We start from the raw sequence: 19,544 nt of genomic DNA, 5'->3' as shown, positions 1-19,544 counted from the left end.
ATCTAAGAACACATTCACATTTGTTAATTTGGATACTGAGAACACTTCAACATTAGTTAAAGCTGTGGTTTCCTGATTAAACTGAAATTGAATAGGGAGCAATAAGGAAGGGGAAGGTAATGGGATGGCTGCTTTTTTTCTGGCTTGCTCACTTGCATGAATGGCTTTGCATTGAATTGGAAGGCTTCCAATTTGATAAAATAGGGGGAAATGGAAGGTCATAATTTTGTTCTTGATATATTTACTTTAAGGCACCTTCACTGAGAGAAGGGTTTCCAAATAGATTTTTATTGTATGAATCTGGGGAATAGAGAGAAGTCTGAGCAGCAGATATAAGATCAGGAACCTCTGTAAATAAATAATATTCAATGACATGTTTGTGGATGAGATTCCTTGGGGAAAATAATCAGTGTAAGTGGATACAAATGTAGGCCTGATGAAATTCATGGAGAGAAAAGGAGAATGAGCCTAAGAAAGAGACAAAGGACATCCAGAGAGAAAGGAGGAAAACCTGGGGAGTGAGGGTCACAGATATCAATGTGAGAAAGTGTTCAAGGAGAAGAGATGACAACAGTGATTGAAGCTGGCAAAAGGTAATGTAAAATAAGAAAGTAATTTAGTCACATGGAGGTCATTGGTGACATTAGAAAAGCATTTACGCTGGAGGTAGAATTCGAGTTACTTTTTTCTTATAACTCACAGATAATTCAGCAAAAAGTTCTGTTAACTTTACTCCCCAAATTCAGCTAGCATCTGACTCTACCTAATTTCTCCGCTGCTGCCGCCCTGGCCCAAGCCCCATCATCTCTTGCCTGGACAACTCCTTCCTGTCTTCTCTTAGAATCTGTCCCCAACACAGTGGTATGAGTAACCCTTTAAAAACAGCAATCAGATATGTTACTCCTCTCCTGAGGACATCAAAATGACACCCCATTTTAATCAAAGTAAAAGGCAAATTATTTATAATCTACAAGGCTCTACCTGAATTGGTTTTTGTTACTTTCCTGACAGCACGTCCTTCTCCTCCCACTTCCATCCCCTCCACTCCAGCCACGCTGACCTGCTGTTCCTTGCTCATGGAACGTGACCACAGTAGACGCCTTTGGCTCTTAACTCACAGGCCCAGGCTGGTAGAAGAGCTCCTCTCTGGAACCGTGCTGGAGCTGAGGAGGAGGGAAGCAAATCATGCCTAATCCAAATGTCATATGACCAAGGATAACATCAAAAGAATAAGGGACAGGAACAGCTTGATAGGAAGGGACATCTCATGTGTAGAAAATAATATAATCTATCCAGGCCTTAGTATCACCCTAGGGTCTTAATATGCCAGTATTCTCCTAGATGTATGATACCCATTTTGTTAATAGAACCCTTAACCATTATTGTTATTTAAATAATGTTGATGTTTTTACATAACCTTCCTTTTATTATTGTCTTAACTCTTGTTAGCTATTTTACTAAATACATTATTTTCTCTGTTATATATCTGGGAAGAGTTTTTTTTTTTTTTTAATATTTTGGCTTTTCCTTACACTCATCAGTGTCTAAGTGTAATGAATATTTTTACATTCTGACTCCTGGGCCAAAACTTAATTTAAAGCATTCTATAAATGTATTCCTGTGTTTGCTTTGAAAACAAAACATCACTGGGTAAAATGATGCAAATTCATAAATTCCAAATCCCTAATAAAAACTCTAGTTTTATCAGTCATTTTGAGTTTTCCTTTCCTGAACGGCAGACAGCTGGAGTAGGATCAAGCTCCTCTTTGGTGCCAGAAGAACCTATCCCAAGCAGACAGAAGAGAGGAAGGAATACGTTAGCTCTCCAAAAAGGCTTCTCTCTATAGAACACATAAAAAATAGAAAAATAATTCTGGAAACCATTATATAGATTAATTTGTCAAGTTAGTGCACTAGTTCATGCTTGAAAACTTACATACTTTTGAACTCAAAGGAGTAAAGGATAAATTTTATGAAAACTGAAAAACAAAAGGCATAGTAGTAAAAGAGGAATGTATCTGGGAACCAGAAATGGAACAGAAATACTTAATGAGCTGGGTTGAAGCTATGAATTTAACGTTTTCCAAATCCAGAATAACAAATGAACGGTGGGAGTGTGGTTCCTAAGGTATAAAAGGAATTAAGTAAGCAAAAGTTTTTTTAACACACATGGTTATGTGGTGCCAGGTAGACTTAGTTAAGATAGACATCTGGAAGAGCTCATGAAAGGTGAGGGATGCAGGAAAGAATGTATCCATCTGTTCACATGCCAAATGGGATGTGTCTTTATCTCAAGCAAGGGAAAGCAGGAGATAGGTAACAATACGATATGGCTTTCAGGGATGAGTCACAAACCCACTGAATTCCATGACGAGATGTGACACATCCTCAATAACACTCCTGGGAAAGAATGCTAAAGGGAGATTTAAAAGCTGATGCTTCAGTGGGCACAGAAACAAAAATCACTAGACAGTGAAAATTGAACCAAGAGGAAGAGAGAAAAAACAAAGGAAAGGAAGAAACAATCTCTCACCTCTCAAAGAAAATACTTCCCATCAAAATGAGCTTGCAACCTCAAATGCCAAAGCTCATGAAGAAATCCAGTGCTAAAAAGATAACCAATATAGTCATCAATCAGAGAGTTAATCTCTGATCTTTCTATAGGAAATTCATTTTATATATTAATCTAACGAAGAACTTAAAATACATATGTTAAAAATGTACAGAGATGGAAAAGAGAATTTTTCTTTAAAAAGCAACATTTGTTTTTATAAAACAAAAGGGAGGAGTCTAACAAAATCTTGTTAATAGCAAATAAACTTTCGGAAATTGCAGAGTTCCCAGATGAAGAGGTCTGTGGCGGTAGGAAGTCTCATCATCCTGGATTGCTACCCTCCGCATTTAAAACCAGAGACTCAATTCCCCTAGTTTATGAGTATCCACACCCCAGTGTTTCTTGTGAGCATTCAATTTTCCTGACCTTTGTGCAAGATCATACAAGTAAGATGCACAGTGGAATGGACATCAAAAGCTCTGTTTTCAGAGCCTAGTCTTTTTTTTTTTTTTGATTAAGTTTTATTGGAGTATAGTTGATTTACAATGTTGTGCTAGTTTCTGCTGTATAGAAAAGTGAATCAGTTATACATATACATATATCCACTCTTTTTTAGACTCTTTTCCAATATAGGTTATTACAGAGTATTGAATAGAGTTCAAATCCCTTGCAGCCACTGATCATGTGCTTCTTGGCCATCTGTATGTCTTCTTTGGAGAAATGTCTATTTAGGTCTTCTGCTCATTTTTGGATTGGGTTGTTTGTTTTTTTAATATTGAGCTGCATGAGCTGTCTATATATTTTGGAGATTAATCCTTTGTCCGTTGATTCGTTTGCAAATATTTTCTCCCATTCTGAGGGTTGTCTTTTCATCTTTATAGTTTCCTTGGCTGTGCAAAAGCTTTTAAGTTTCATTAGGTCCCATTTATTTATTTATTTATTTTATTTCCATTACTCTAGGAGGTGGGTCAAAAAGGATCTTGCTGTGATTTATGTCAAAGAGTGTTCTTCCCATGTTTTCCTCTGAGAGTTTTATACTGTCCAGTCTTACGTTTAGGTCTTTAATCCATTTTGAGTTTATTTTTGTGTATGGTGTTAGGGAGTATTCTAATTTCATTCTTTTAGATGTAGCTGTCCAGTTTTCCCAGCACCACTTATTGAAGAGGCTGTCTTTTCGCCATTGTATATTCTTGCTTCCTTTGTCATAGATTAGTTGACCATAGGTGTGTGGGTTTATCTCTGGGCTTTCTATCCTGTTCCATTGATCTGTATTTCTGTTTTTGTGCCACTACCATATTGTCTTGATTACTGTAGCTTTGTAGTATAGTCTGAATTCAGGGAGTCCGATTCCTCCAGCTCCATTTTTTTCCCTCAAAATTGCTTTGGCTATTCGGGGTCTTCTGTGTTTCCATACAAATTTTAAGATTTTTTGTTCTAGTTCTGTAAAAACTGCCATTGGTAATTTGATAGGGATTGCATTGAATCTGTTGATTGCTTTGGGTAGTATAGTCATTCTCACAGTTTGAGTCTTCCAATCCAAAAACATGGTATATCACTCCATCTGTTTGTGTCATCTTGATTTCTTTTATCAGTGTCATAGTTTTCAGAGTACAGGTCTTTCACCTCCTTAGGTAGGTTTATTCCTAGGTATTTTATTCTTTTTGTTGCAATGGTAAATGGGATTGTTTCCTTAATTTCTCCTTCTGATCTTTCGTTGTTAGTGTATATGAATGCAAGAGATTTCTATGCATTAATTTTGTATCCTGCAACTTTACCAAATTCACTGATTAGCTCTAGTATTTTTATGGTAGCATCTTTAGGATTATCTATGTATAGTATCATGTCTTTTGCAAACAGTGACAGTTTTACTTCTTCTTTTCCAATTTGTATTCCTTTTATTTCTTTTTCTTCTCTGATTGCTGTGGCTAGGATTTCCAAAACTATGTTGAATAACAGTGGCAAGAGTGGGCATCCTTGTCTTTTTCCTGATCTTAGAGGAAATGCTTTCAGTTTTCACCATTGAGAATGATGTTTGCTATGGGTTTGTCATATATGGCCTTTATTATGTTGAGGTAGGTTCCCTCTGTGCCCACTTTCTGGAGAGTTTTTATCATGAATGGGTGTTGAATTTTGTCAAAATCTTTTTCTGCATCTACTGAGATGATCATATGGTTTTTATTCTCAATTTGTTAAAATGGTATATCACATTGATTGATTTACATGTATTGAAAAATCCTTGCATCTCTGGGGTAAATCCCACTTGATCATGGTGTATGGTCCTTTTGATGTGTTGTTGGATTCTGTTTGCTAGTATTTTGTTGAGGATCTTTGCATCTATGTTCATCAGTGGTATTGGTCTGTAATTTTCTTTTTTTGTAGTATCTTTTTCTGGTTTTGGTATCAGGGTGATGGTGGCCTCATAGAATGAGTTTGGGAGTGCTCCTTCCTCTGCAATTTTTTGAAAGAGTTTGAGAAGGATGGGTGTTAGCTCTTCTCTAAATATTTGATAGAATTTACCTGTGAAGCCATCTGGGACCAGGTAATTTTTTAAAGCACCACATGTAATTTTAACACATAGCCAAGGATGCAAACCATATTACTAGACTGTTGGAATCACAAGATGAATCTCCAATTTTACATTTGTCAGTCCTCGAAAAGTAAGATAAAATTCTCTGGAAAGCAATTGCCTTGTTCAGTCTTTATTTAATCTCCTAGAGAGCTACATGCTACAGTGTTCCCAGATGTCTGCATGTGAAAATCACTCAAAGGCTAAAATTTGAGGCTTCCCCTTCCTTTTCCAGTGTAACTCCATATTCTTGTCATGCTTATTAACTGTCATGCTTATTACTAATGTGCAAACATTGTAGACTTCAGTTTGGTCCTTAGGCTCCCTGACATAAAAAGGCCTAGTTGATGCAGTTAAAACACTGAGAACTTTAAATGCTCAGCACACCATCCATTCTGTCTTCCCCTCTTTGTTAAACCTAAACTAAGTTATGAAACTGAGTAAGTGAAATTTAAGTGTAAACCTTTTCTTAAGGAAAAGTTAAAGTATTTATTCTCTAATTTTCCAGAATAAATAATATGAGGTCATTGAGAAAATTTAGTAGGCAATCCAACTCATGTCACTGTAAGAAAAAATTTTTTTAATGATCCTCCATTTCAGAAAGTCCCCCAAATATTTACATGTCAGCATAAACCAGAGAGCTTCTTAAAATTGTAAATTTCAGGATTATGAATTTAGATTCTCTTGGGATGAGACATAGACATCTGTATTTTGCACAATGCACAGTGATGCTGATTGATGTCAGTTTGAGGAATTAATGGTCCATATACCTCCACTTAAAATAACTTTATCATTTTAATCCCATCACCCACAAAATTAGATGTTATTTTAATCTGTTGTGTCTGGTGGTGCTGTTTGTACCTACCTATTATTAATTGCATTTTATATGTCAGGCACTAGGTAAAAACAACACATTATAAAAATTGTTTTGTATATTATTATACCATCATTATGTAAGTACTGTTACCCTTTTTAAAAATCATTATGAAATTGAAGTTGAAAGTTTTGTGTGATTTACTCAAGACCTCAGAGCTGGTGATGACCCTGTATTGACTAAGGCCTATGGCTTAACCCACAATAATCTATTTTTCCCTTGGGTCAGTACCCCACATGTCATCACAAAATGGGTTTATTTAACAAATTGGCAGTATCTCCTGCCCATACTTCATTAAACAGGAGTGTTGCCTATAAATATAACAGGTTATTTTATAGCCATTGATAGTGTAAAACTGCCTCTTTCTTCATGTAAATGCTGAAGTGGCAATGTGTAATCTATGTAATCTGACTAGAAACTTGTCTAGAAAATAGTTAAGAAATGTGTACTTAGGAATAATTTATCACTGATATTTTCATCCACATATAAATAATTATATTGCATTAGCATCGAGAACATATTAAATATATTTGAAAAATACAATTTGATAAATATTTAAATACAAATTTATTGTTAATATAAATTATGGTGAATTCAATAAGCACTCAAAATTGACTATAACAAATTTATTTTTAGAAGATAGTAGACAGATATTTTGAAATATTCTTCAGCATGGTATTAGTATCTTCCAGTGATGATATATGTAATTATATAAGATCAGTAAAGCTGATAGCTTTTAAATCTTGGTTTTCTTTTCAATATTGAGAATTGCATTGAGAAAATTTAGTTATAAGGAGTAAATAAAGCAAAAATATAAGTAGGAACATAATGAAGTCCTCTAAATAATAAATATGAAGCTTAAAAAGCCTACAAAAATGATGACAAATTCCTTTATTCTAAAAAGTGATTTATCAAGCTATTTTGCCCTTGTAACAAATATTGAACCTAAATAGCAAGATATTTGAAGTTGAACAATTTCCCAATAGTTTAACATGAGATTCTATTACACTATTTGATATATATAATTGAAAGGGAAGTAAAATAAAAATCCTCTTCCAACAAATCCCCATCTGTGTCAAAGGAACTTAAATCTCAGAAATTTTATCCTAACATGAATATTGCTTTTATTGCAATAATAACTAACACTTTTCCCAAGCCTTGAAGGATAGACAGATATATATTCAGAAATATCATAAATTGAATTAGACCAATATATGTTCAAGAACAAAACAGTTCTCTAAAGATCTTGAAAACTTGCTAATCCAACAATAAAATCACCTGTACCTAAGTATATTTCGTTGACATATCTTTAAATTGAATTGTAGGAGGAATCTTTTGTTGCTATTGCAAATGCAAAACAATTTGCTATCTTAGAATACTCTTTTGTTTTTATTTCTTTTCTTCCCTCTACAGTAGCTTACTAATGTGTAATCAGTGACTTGCTGTCATTGGACTTATTAGCAAACATCTTGACACAATTTCCAATATGTGTGACTGATTTATTTCTAAATATTTGGAGTTTTCTGTTTTTTCTTTTTTTTTTTTTTTCCATTGTGTGGATTTTGGATATTTTCCTTTTTGGGGTTTGCTCTATTTGTCTTGTTGGCTCATGACTTTATAGAATTTGTGAATTTTTTAGCCATTATGTCTTTGACTGTTCTCTCTAAGCCCCACACTTTTTCTTTTCCTCCTAGGACTCTGATGATATAAATGTTAGGCATTTTATATTATCTTATACACTCTTAAGACTGTGGTTTTTTACTCTCTATTTTCTCTTTCTTACTCAGATTGGATCATTTTTTTTGGTCTGCTTTGGGTTTACTGATTCTTTCCTATTGTTTCCAACATACTATTGGGTCTGCACAGTGAGGTTTAAATTATTTGGTTATTGTGTTTTTTACTTCTATAGTTTTATTTGGTTTTTCATAACTTCTATTCTTTGCTGAACTTTTTCATGCTTTAATTACTTTCAAGAGCATTTGTAATTGCATGGTGAAGCATAGGTAGTTTGACTTGTTTGAGGTAAAAATTCTGAATATCACCATTATTTCAAACCTAAACATTCCATATATCTATTAATTAAAATAAATTCTTAAAAAGCATTTTTTTCACTCTTTATTTGAGAATTACTAGAGTCCTGTAGTAGAATAACAACTATAGTTTTCTATATAGTTATTTTAGTCATAATTATGTTGTAAAGTTTTACATATATAATATATAGTAAAATTTCAGTGTGCAAATTGTCTTTTTTCTATACTGAGCAACTCATTTGCTCTTGTATAAATCATTGCATAATGGGATACTCTAATTTTTTTTCAGAGTTCTTATTAATAATTGTAGGAAATATATTGTTAATACTTATGCAGTAAATGAAATGTGTTTTAGGTACAAACTTCACAATGATGTAAAGAATTATGCTGATTTAAAAAATCATGCTTCTGATAATCAATGTTCTTTATCAATTCTTACTTTTTAAGTGTTCTCTTCATTTTTGTTTCTCCTCCTCTTCCTTCTTTTCCACCTCTTCCTTCTACTCTTATTGTTTGCTTTGTTATCTAGGTTTAGCCTATAGAATATGTTACACTTGTTACGTTGAAAATATGCAGAGGGTTACTGATTATCTTCAATAATGAAAACATATCTCTAATGGATAGAAAACAATACCTTGATTTTTTAAAAATAAAACTAATAAACATTCTCTCTGCTCCAGTAGCTAAAGCTTTGGCTTTTTAAGTACTTTTTACCCATGAACATGCTGGTAATATATGGATGACTTTGTAAAACTTGAAGAAATTCATCCCCTAATGCAATTTTTATACATTGTTTTCTCATCAGTAAGCACTTGTACGCATGTGGAAGTATTTGTTTTAAAATTTTACATGTATTTCATAGGAGAACAATTGCAATGAAATTGTGCATATAAAATATCATCCCTGTTGACTATTTCAAATCAGTTTTCTATTTTTTCCTGATTGAAATAGCATTTATGGTGACATTTTGTAAAGAAAAAAAGAAGCTTTTTTTGAAAGTAGAGAAACTTCCTTAAGTGTTTAGAGACTAAATCTTTTCAAGAAATGTCTTTGCAATATTTATTTTCGTTTGATAGTGGCTACCAGGCAGTTAGCTAGATATGGAAGTAAAATAATAATATTAATAATTAATAATAATAATACAGGAGGTTAAAAGGCTAGGTGTTAATTTTGTTGAGTTCCACTAATCAGCAGTGCTTGCTTCCAGTTACAAGTAACCATTAAACTTAAATTAAAGAAGACAAAGCTGGCAAGAATTTTGCTTAGAGCATGTTAGGTTCTAAAATAAAATGACCGTTAGTTCACTCCTGATGACCAGATATTTCACTACCTATTAGGCATGCTAAGGCTTTTACACGTTCTTGAATGTATTTCATAGCTACTATGGGATGAAATACTTACCTTGGTAAAGAGTTTATAACATTTGTTCTATTATTAGTTTCAACTCAGTCAATGTAGTTGGGTGTTACGATCATTAATTTTTTCTAAATGTATGTGTTACATCACATAGTTATGGTAAAATTTATATAGTTGTTTTCAGTGGTTATTAGTTGTCAAAAATGTTCAAATGTGGAAACCAATGTGTGAATATTAAGAATAACTTTATAAATTTTAAAGTGCTAATAACAAGTAACTTTTTATACTGCCAGTCTTTTGTCTGTTTCAGATTGGTTTTCAAGGTATATCCTCCATAAACTCCTTCATACATTAGAACTTTTATTTAAGGAGATAGACAAATCCATGATCTCTTGGTTTCTCTCTCTCTCTGTCTCTGTCTCTCTCTCTTTCTGTGTAACTGCATCATTTGATACTTAACTTTTTCTGAGTATCTCTCAGCCTTTAAATTCATTTCCTTTGCCTTTCTTCCTTTTTTATAGGGCAAAACTTATTTCTAGATCCTTAAAGATAAGTTCATCTTATTCTTGAAAGTAAATAAATTTATTCTGGTGCATGGAAAATTTCAGCAAGGACTTCCTTCTGTATGACTTTGCATTCATAAATTCAGTAACATTTGCTCCTTAAATAGAATTAATCTATACATCTAAGTTCGCATGATAATTAATACTCAAGGGTACGGGCTTTCAAGTAAGAAGTTTTGCCAGTCTCCTGTTTTCATTATGTCACATTGCTTTCAATAGAAATGTGTACTTGTTAAAAAATTGCAGATGTAGCCAAGAACTTGTTAGTAGCATCATAGCTAACAAACTGTTTGAAGCAGACTAGAACTTACTCAGATGTATCGTATCAGTGTATTTTCTAAAGACTCAAATTGGGATATTGTGTACATGGGTTGGAAGGAGAAAAATGGTGTTATTACTTTCCAATTTCAGATAAGGTGCCACCAGACTAATTTCAAAAGTTTTATTTTAACATTTGCTATAATAGAAATTTAATTTATTGTCATTATGTGTTCACTTAAATAATTGTATTTAATATTATTATTTATAAACTAATATTAAATCTGCATAACTGTGTCTTTCTCTAAATAACATAATCTTTTCCATCGTTAATTTAGAGTTTGGTGAGAAATGTACTTGACAGTAATGCACCCAATCTTTGGTTCATTGATCCAGTTTATATAAGACACTCAGAGGAAGTTAAATCATAAAAATATGTAGTACGTGCATTATAGAGAGATGTGACTCAAACAGCAAAAATGACTATCAAGGAAAAAGAAATACATGCAATTTTTTTTTTAAAAGAAATATATGCAAATATTTGGAGGGTTGCAACCGGGGTTTCATGGTTTGATATGCAGAGATCTTTGCATTCTAAGGATGCATGTGGCTAGCTTATATAACACCTTTATGAATGAGGATGAAATATGGATAGAATGGAAATGACCAATTCTGGCTTGATTTTATTTACTCTTTTTTCCAGATGACCTTTTTCTTACTATCCAGAAACCTAAAAGCTATTAGGTGTAGTTCTCTTTATTTTTCATTTCTTTTTCTCACATAATATATGTATAGAAGTTCCATAGAAATACACCCATGACCAACCAAGTCTAAATGAGCAGAAAACTTGATGTGCTGACAACATATATATGTTGGCTGGGGCCCTGGCTCAAGCCGTATTTGACTATTCAAATGATAAAATTCTGCCATGTATGTAATAAAGAGAAACACCATCTGATAAACTTCTTACCCTGAAGTTCACTAGTTTGCCTGAGGATCAGCCAAGATTTGAGAAAATTGGTTGCTACTCCTTTGCCTACATCTAGAAGAAATTAGTAAGTTAGATAACTAACTCTTACATTTTAAAAAGCCCTATTTTGATTGCTCATGGAGTTTAATAAGCATTAATAAAAAAAATCAAAATTCCCAGGGAAATTAAATCTCTTATATTGGTAAGTGAACTGCTCTTTAAAAGTAATTTATTTCTCAAAAAAAGAAAAAAGAAGAAAGAAAAGAAAAAAAGTAGTTTAACTGTGTTAATGAATAATTAGAAGATGAGAAGAAAAATATACAAAATAAATGTGAGGCTAGCAACTAATGTATATTTATTCATCATAATACCTTTTATTTATGTTATAATACATATTTTATATACTATTCTTAACATGTGCTAATTCACACTTGATATATTGTAGAAAATAAGGAAAATATTTTAAAGATACAAGTTTTATATATTAATGTTGGTCACAGTGAATCTAAAGGGGGGAGAATCATAAGCTTATTAATTTGAGTCAAAAGCTTTATGCCGGGCTTCCCTGGTGGCGCAGTGGTTGAGAATCTGCCTGCCAATGCAGGGGACACGGGTTCGAGCCCTGGTCTGGGAAGATCCCACATGCCGCGGAGCAACTAGGCCCGTGAGCCACAGTTACTGAGCCTGCGCATCTGGAGCCTGTGCTCCGCAACAAGAGAGGCCGCGATGGTGAGAGGCCCGCGCACCGCGATGAAGAGTGGCCCCCGCTTGCTGCAACTAGAGAAAGCCCTCGCACAGAAGTGAAGACCCAACACAGCCATAAATTAAAAAAAAAAAAAAAAAAGCTTTATGCCTTTATTCTCATAATAAGAACTATCTTGGAAATGTAACATTTTAACTCATATAAGACTTAGAGTTATTTTCTTATAAAAAACATAACTATTTAAACTTTTTAAATTAGGAAATGACTGTATGTGCCAATTTATCATTATTTTCACAAGATATTTACAGTCATGAAAATATAAGCATATATGTTTATTAAATTATGTTATAATGAGTGATGTTAATTTTTAAAATGTTATGAATTTTGGGAAATGCCATAAATCTTTTGGGATTAGTCACTTCCCTTAACACTAATTGGACAAATTTTAAAATGTCATCTGACGTATTCTTAATATCAACAATGAGTGAGATTATCTATAATGGCACCTTAAATATAATTCCCAAGATCATTTTTAACTTTAAAATTCGAACTTTTAGTAAATTAAGTTGAAAAATGAATAACCCCTGATTACTTGCAAACCTCCCAAGGAAATTAATGTAGCTTCTGTGCAGATTGTACTTTTATATCCTTGTCTATAACAAATGTGATGGCTTTTTGTAAGGCGCTGATTAGGAAGGTTATTTCAATGTGATATAAAATACCTGTGCAATACTAAATTTTTCTACAATATCAATGTAGTCGATAGCTCCATTAAGAGTTTGAATCGATTAGTTACATACATATAAAGGCATACATCATTATAAAATAAAGCTTATAACTAATAAAAGTGAAATCAAATGCCCTTAGAATATGAAATCTGCCATATACCAAATATATATATGCATATATATAAATGAGTATAATCTGCTCTTTCAAAGATATATGAATGAATAATTCAGACACATACACACACATATGTGTGTGTGTGTCTTTATATATATATATATATATAATAGCAGAATATATATTCTGTCTGGGTGGTAGAAGTTTCTTATCACTTACTGAGAGTTTGTTAACTATTTTGTGCTGATTCTGCTATACTATCAAATCATTTTAGTAGATATTTCTTCCTTTTAAAAATATGAGAATTTCTTCTAGATGCTGTTTCAGTTTAGATTTTATCACTATAGATAACGATTGTAATCCTATAGTTGAACATTATCTTTGCACATCAGTTAATTATTGTTAAAAATGATATAAAACCCAGTACCCTCTAAGACATTTTCAATAGTGTCTTCTCTAAATAGGGTTCTAATGTGGACACCAAATCCAGCATAATATAAATATCAAGCTGTCTTTTATACGCAAATCATTGTTGCAGTTCCATAGATAGCATTGAGTACCAACAGATATTTACTCATTCACATTGTAACCCACTCTGACACAACACTCAGTAGTAATAGGGTATGGAAAAATAGTTATATATATTTGATGAACTCCATAGTTTTAAATAGACCAACATTACTGTGGGAGATGTGCAGTTTATTAAGCCCGTAATATGTAAAATAAAAATGTCATGTCAAAAAGGTTTAATTATATTCAGGTAAATTGTATTGAATGAATGTAGCTTAGCAGTATGTATTTTTCAAGATGGACAGCCACATATTCCTGTTCAGGTGAAAAGATAATGCAATAACATTCAATAAATTAAGTTCTAAAAAGTTTGACTCGGGTAGTTTAAGATACCTCATAAAAAAGTGGCAGTTTTAACACACACTTTACAACATGGCCCCATAGAGTTGTAAATGCCTTTTACTTTATAGTATGTTCTGATACTTAGGATAATAATTGACTAAATCTTTATGTAGGTGTTATGTGTATGACTCACTGTTGATTATAATATTCCTGGTTATTGTAATAAACTAATCGAATCATTTGGTCTTGTTACAAACAGATGGTTTCTGTTCTTCCCTTGTAGTTTACGATAGATTCTCATTATAAACTAAGAGCCAGATATGGAGTTCTCTAAATGGAAAATAAAGGCAGTTTCAGATGTCCCAAATGCAGGACTTCACTGAGAACTCTTAACCGTTGACACTTTGGAGTAAAGGCTTCCTATTGTAAATGAACATTGTCATCATGAACTTAAACCTGCCTGTTGGTTCCAGGGAAATTAATCAGGATCTGGAGGATGATTTTGGTCCAGAAGTTGACTTCATGAAAGCAGACTGTTGATCTAAGATACAGCAGAATAATATCTAATTATGAAGAGATGAATGTAACTAATGAGGGAGATCTAATTGCTTTTATAATATCAGTTATTGCATTTAGATTGGTACTGCTGTAGGGTTTTTTTGTTTTTTAACATCTTTATTGGAGTATAATTGCTTTACAATGGTGTGTTAGTTTCTGCTTTATAACAAAGTGAATCAGCTGTACATATACGTATATCCCCATATCTCTTCCCTCTTGCATCTCCTTCCCTCCCACCCTCCCTATCCTACCCCTCTAGGTGGTCACAAAGCACCAAGCTGATCTCCCTGTGCTATGTGGCTGCTTCCCACTAGCTATCTATTTTACATTTGGTAGTGTATATATGTCCATGCCACCCTCTCACTTTGTCCCAGCTTACCCTTCCCCCTCCCCGTGTCCTCAAGTCCATTCTCTAGTAGGTCTGCGTCTTTATTCCCGTCCTGCCTCTAGGTACTTCAGAATCTTTTTTTTTTTTTTTTTAGATTCCATATATATGTGTTAGCATACGGTATTTGTTTTTCTCTTTCTGACTTACTTCACTCTGTATGACAGACTCTAGGTTCATCCACCTCACTACAAATAACTCAATTTCATTTCTTTTTATGGCTGAGTAATATTCCATTGTATATATGTACCACATCTTCTTTATTCATTCATCTATCGATAGGCACTTAGGTTGTTTCCATGACTGGCTATTGTAAATAGTGCTGCAATGAACATTGGGGTGCATGTGTCTTTTTGAATTATAGTTTTCTCAGGGTATATGCCCAGTAGTGGGATTGCTGGGTGGTATGGTAGTTCTATTTTTAGTTTTTTGAGGAACCTCCATACTGTTTTCCATAGTGGCTGTATCAATTTACATTCACACCAACAGTGCAAGAGGGTTCCCTTTCCTCCACACCCTCTCCAGCATTTATTGTTTCTCCCTGACTTCAGACTATACTACAAAGCTACAGTAATCAAGACAGTATGGTACTGGCACAAAAACAGAAATATAGATCAATGGAACAGGATAGAAAACCCAGAGATAAACCCACACACATATGGTCACCTTATTTTTGATAAAGGAGGCAAGAATATACAATGGAGCAAAGACTGCTGTAGTTCTTAATTTTATATGTTATGATGGGCAAATGAGAAAGCAGTTGGTCTTTCTTCTTGAGTTTTCTCTAACCTTCCCCCTGAGTAGGCTATATTTGTGCAAGATGGAATAAAAACAATTTTTGAATAATATTTTGTTTCACCTCACCTCTCAGAATATAGGAAAATATCTATAAGAAATCTTAATATCATAAGCTGATTAATTATAAGAGGAATACAAGGATGATCATTCTCTAGATATATGACATATATTCATTAGCTTGTTCTGTAAATATTCCATAGCATTGGCCAAATAAACGAGGTATCTTTATTGCGTCTCTTAACTCTCTCAATCCTCATGGGCCTTTGATAGAAGGAAAGTAAGAAACCATTCCTGGAATGAGTTAATATCATTAAATTAGTCTATTTGACATCAAAAATAAAATATTAATAAAGGGTAGGCTGAAAAGGTACTGACTAATAGTATTGAATGCCACCTTTGGTTGGTACATAGCTTAAATTTGACTTTCTGGCTGGAAATGCATACCACACCTTTTAACCCTTAGAGAAACACAACCTGCCAAACTTAATTGATCAGCAGAGTTTATATAAAATTCACAAATTAATGGGCCAGCAATCAGCCTGGGTCAGCAAGTAGCTCTACACACTGCACTACGTCACAGTCCACTAACTTGCACTGATACAAGAATTTGAAACAGCAATATAAACAAAAAAAACTTATACTTTTATTTTCCATGTAAAAATGTGTGGATTTTGTCATGTATCCTTGGTGTACTTTCATTTGAAAAGACAGTTTTCATAGAGACATTTTTGTCTCGTATAGACATACAAACTATCTGTTGACTTATCACATGAGACCTATCACATACCTAAAATGTGTCAGATGCCATACTAGATATTTGATGATATTATTTCAAGATGCATATAAGCTTTTCAAGGTAGGCATTATCATTAAAGAAAAAGGAAAATGCTCAGAGATTAAGTAACTAGTTCATGTTTACATATCTGGTAACTTGTGATGTGAAGTATTAGCTGTTTTCTTTACTCACATTCCTTTTTTTCACCATCATCTCTTGATTTTCCTCTCCCTCAACATTATTTCTGTTCTCTTTTGGAAAAGAAGTAAATACGAGTGGCCGCTTGTATCAGAGGATGTAAAATCTATTACAAGTGCTTTGTATGACAGGTAATAAAATGGATTCTGAAGCTAAACTAACAGGCTTGGAATCCCATCTTCACCACTTATAACCTCTGTGGTCTTGATTAAGTTACTACTTAACCTCTTTGTGCCTCCAGTTACTGGGCTGTAGAGTGGAGATAGTAATAATATTACCCTGAGAGCATTTTCATGAGGAGACACTGAAAATATGTGAAGCAATTACTACTGTGCCTTATATGTAGGGAGTACTATATGATTATTGCTTATTATTATTGCTGTTGTTGCTATAGTACTTGTTAATATTATAATAATCAATAGTGATGTATGTTGGTACATGTGGCTAAGAATGCATCTGTATTTCTTTAGAGTGTGAAAAGGAGAGCCCCTTATGACATATTCTGCTCTGAGATTTTCAGCTCCAGTATTTGTTCCAGCAAACACCAAAGAATAACTGGCTCAACAACATGAGAAAAAATAAAATATCATATAAAGCAGAGTTAATTAGCCTTCTAATTTATTATCAGCTAACTAAAAAAGACACCAGAAAATCTTCTTTTTGAAGTAAATATTTTGTATAATTAATGTGTACAGCAAATCTGGAATTTGAAAGCAAAATAAGATAAAAGCCTCAAAATAATATCCTAAAATACCTTTGAATAAATAGAATACATATAGGCTTCCTTTTCTTGAAGGCATTCTATAGCTTCTTATTGCTCTTATGCCAAAAAACAATTTTCTAAAATTTGTTCCAAATTCCAAACTCAAGCTCTTACATAGCCTCTCCCTTCAGTGCTCTTTCTCCCAATCTATGCTGGTGTTTTTAAACATTGTTTAAACAAAAACTGGATAATTTGGCACCAAATGTAAACCAACATGTACAACTCATGTTTGATTCATGAAAGATATATACTGTTTTGGGTGTGACTGTGAGGAAGGAAAGGTTTTTTTGTTTGTTTGTTTTTCTGTAGAGTATGCAGAAGGGGCATGGTATAGGTTATAGTCAGCACCCAGTGTCCCATCCAAGACAAAGAAATACTGCATTTACTGTATAGTAACCTAAAACATTTTTTGCTGTGAGTATGTAAGAGGCCATGATCAGAGCATACGAAACAGTATTTAAACTCAACCAGTAGACTGGTATGGTAGAGGTGTATTCAACTTAAAATTTCAATTATTCCAAATAAATAACATTATTGTGCTATACACACAAAAATTCTGAAAATTGTAGTTCTTTTATTTGAGTCTAAGAAAATTTATTTTAATTCCTCAAATATGGCTTGTCATCTCTCAGTTAGGTCTGTGTCTTAAGCTGTTTCCTTTACCAGAAGTTCGTGTCCTTCCTACCATGTTTTTCCCCAGTGATCCATGGGATCTCAGTTTAACTGTTATTTCTTATTGCGTATCTTTCCTGTCTGCTTATTTCCTTTTTTCACAGTGCAGTATCAGGGTATACACTTTATTAATCTGAGTATTTTCTTGTGTTTTCTGCTGGACTGCATTATGTGTAATGAGAAAGTCTTGTTCACTTCTGTTTCCCCTTGATTATTATGTAACTGATCCTCAGAAATTGTTAAAAGTCTACTATAAAAAAGGAATTATTTCACATATAGAAACATAAAGTAATATGCTAAAAACTTCTACATGGAAGCAAATCTTTACAAATTTAATATGTGTATGTCCTATACATGCCTTCCAATTTATACTTGCTTCACAACATAGTGCTGCCTCATAGTAATTTCAGTTATCTAATATTTGCTAATGTAGTCAATATAATTTAAAAAGTATGTAGATAAATTGTTCTATAATAATTTTCTTCAAACCATTGTATTCAGATATATAAAAAAATGAACTTTATTCCTATAATCAAATTTAACTCTTAGGTGATTAGATTTCCTATGATTCAGATGTTTTCTCTTTGCACGCTTCATTCCTGTATAGACCCATATACATTGCCATAGCTCTACCAAGAAGGGGTATTCAAGTCCTTAGCTATTTATTTTATATGTGCAGGCATTAACTGTGGCATTTATATTTCCTAATCTCTTCAGTGTTAGGAAACTATTCATGTGAGTGCTTAGTAATAAACAGATATTTACATCAACCCATGGATTCATAAGATGTTTTCAGATATAGAAAAGCTAAAAGAATTGATCACAAGAGATCTACACTGCAAGAAGCATTTACCAAAATCCATCAGGCAGAAGGAAAATTATATTATTTGGAATATGTATCTACACAAAGGAATGTGGAGTGATGAAAATGGAAAGTACATAATTAAATATGTAAATTTTTTTCTTATAATTTAAAACCCATTAAAAGAAAATTTCTATTTAATATTAAAATGACTGACAGCATTAGTAAAACTATCAGGAGGGTAAAAATAGAAATGAAATATTTTAAGTTCTTACACTATATATAAAGTCATCTAATAAGTTAGAGTACCTTCTAAAATATCTACATTTTTACTCTCCGTCCCACATTTTATGTTTTTGACATATTTTACATCTTTTTATTTTGTGTACCACTTTTCTAATTACTTTAGATATAGATGATTTCACTACTCTTGTCTTTTGACCTTCATACTAGCTTTATGGGTGGTGACCTGCTACCTTTACTATATGTTTCTCTTTACCAGTGAGATTTTTTTTCTTTTGTGATTATTTTTTGCTTGTTTCTAGTTATGACCTTTTCTCTTGCATTAAAGAAGTTCCTTTAACATTTCTTGTAAGATCAATATAGTCATCCTGAGCTCCTTTAGCTTTGCTTGTCTGGGAAACTGTTTATCTCTCCTTCATTCTGAATTATAACCTTGCTGGTTAGAGTATTCTTGGTTGTAAGGTTTTTGTTTATATTTTTTCTTTTAGTACTTCGAATGTATCATGCCAGTCCCTTCTGGACTGTAAAGTTTCTCCTGAAAATCAGCTGATAATATTATGGTAGTACCCTTGTTTGTAACTAGTTGTTTTCTCTTGCTACTTTTAAGATTCTCTCTTTATCTTTGACTTTTAGCATTTTAATTATAAAGTGTCTTGTTATGCGTCTCTTTGAGTTCATCTTGCTTGGGACTCTCTGTGCTTACTGGACTTGGATATATGTTTCCTTCACCAAGTTAAGGAAATTTTCAACCATTATTTCTTCAAATAGGTTTTGTGTCCTT

This window comes from Balaenoptera acutorostrata, chromosome 18, assembly GCF_949987535.1.
Source record: "Balaenoptera acutorostrata chromosome 18, mBalAcu1.1, whole genome shotgun sequence".
NCBI lineage: Eukaryota > Metazoa > Chordata > Mammalia > Artiodactyla > Balaenopteridae > Balaenoptera > Balaenoptera acutorostrata.
This window is presented reverse-complemented; position numbering follows the sequence as displayed.